Here is a 1965-nt window from a genome sequence, read left to right as displayed (position 1 = left end):
GAAGGAAACCCACATTTTCTTCTCACCTTGAATTATATTCTGATTCATATATGAGAAATGGGAGTTACCTTAATACTCACTGTTAGGGCAAAATAAATGTTCTAATCACCAAAGCACTATTGCGTGTCATCTATCTAATTCTGTCTAACAAAGTATGTAATGGAAGCAGTAATTATAACTAAAAAATGATTTATGAAAAATTTTCCTGGAAATGAGATATTTTTAGCATCATACCTATTTTGAAACCTATTCATTTGGCTGGTTAATTTATTAATAACAATGTTAGTCTCTCAAAGGCTGAATCATTCTAAAAGAAATCATATTCATTGATGTTTATAATGGATATACATTAGCAGAAACACAGAAATAATTTGGCAGATGTTTTTTGAACAGACAAAATCGATTCCTTTTATGAGACTGTTCCAGTTAACATTTTTATACATAGTCATGTTTTTAGCATAAATTATCTGCACTTTAGGAATGAATTATTCTGAGTGAACATTCAAATCTGAGAGTGGATTGAAAGATCCCTTTTTTTTCCTTATATCAATGTGTCATAGAAATGCCCATTTTTTCCCCAGTAAAGCTTGAGTTAACCAGTATGTACAGGGCCCGGTTTAAGATGAGACACAGTTATACATCAATTGACTTGCACTGAGGTAAAATTAGAACTGGGAAATACTAACTAGATTTCCAGGTGTTAAATGATGCCCTAGGGCTATTTCTAGACTAATTGTATTATTTCTGGATGCAAAAATTAAGTTAATCTATTTTATATTTCGAAATATATTAAATAATTTTAAAAGTTATATGCGACTCCCTTTAGTTCTCTGGGAGTTAAGTGGAGGGTGAACCAAGTATCTGTTTTTTAAGAAACTGGATGCATAACATAGACCTAGTCATGGATTGTGAGCTTTGCTTCAGGAATAATTCAGGGCAGAATGTTAGTTTCTGTAAGATCTGTATTTAATTTGCTGCTAAAGCTGAATGTTGTATGGTCAGTGAGACAGAGGATTACAGGCAAAAAAGGGACAGTAGATGGTCTGAGGTAGTTGAATGATCCCTAGAGAATTTCATTCTAGTCATATCTCAAACAAAAAGATTCCTGAATGGAGTTTCAAAACTTAACAAAAATTTTCAAAATTCAAAACTTTCACTGACAGTCTTTCAGTCCCTCATTTTTAGAGACACTTGTCTTGAGTCTTAAAACCTGTTTAGCAGGGATAGATGTGATATAAATTTGACTTACTAATGTTGCTAAGGCATTGAAGGCCAAATCTGGAAAGGAATTTAGGTGAATTTCCTGAATCTTGTAGGAGCTGGGCTGCTAAATATCCTAGCAGAGCTTGTCTTGAAACATTATAACAAAAATGACATCTGAAAATAAATGGGAAAAAACGTAGTATGTGTTTAGTGCAGAGTTTAGATAATACAGAATTAATGCATAGCATATATTAAGCTGAGGGATACATTTCATTAATTATCTGCTTGATTAATATGCATCTTCAGAATAAAAAATTTCATCATAAAATAGATAAAGTTAGCACAAGGGGATCAACTTAAAGTGGAATGGGTTGTCCTAGCACATGTATTACTTAGGTTTTTTAGGTTGGCTTTCTAACTGTAATCTTCTTTTAATGAGATTTTAAATGCAGTTTCACTATGGATAATAGGTATGACAGTGTAAGGATTCAGAAGGTCCAGAGACTAAAAAGAATATAGTGTCATGTAACCCTTTTCTTCGGTTACACTTTTCTTTGTTACTCTTTTACTAGCACTTTTTTCTGTCTAGTGCAAATAAATCCAGAAATGGGTATCATGTTCTGTGTGTAAATATCACTGGCTATTCTTGAAATGGTTGAATTTGCTTTTTGCTGTTCCATTGTTTTAATAAATCGCTCTTTTTAAGTACTGAGCACATTTCTTTTGCAGCCTTAACAAAATGGTTTTTTTCCCTTGTTTCAG

The sequence above is a fragment of the Fulmarus glacialis genome, unplaced genomic scaffold, assembly GCF_000690835.1.
Source record: "Fulmarus glacialis isolate BGI_N327 unplaced genomic scaffold, ASM69083v1 scaffold27118, whole genome shotgun sequence".
NCBI classification, from domain to species: domain Eukaryota; kingdom Metazoa; phylum Chordata; class Aves; order Procellariiformes; family Procellariidae; genus Fulmarus; species Fulmarus glacialis.
This window is presented reverse-complemented; position numbering follows the sequence as displayed.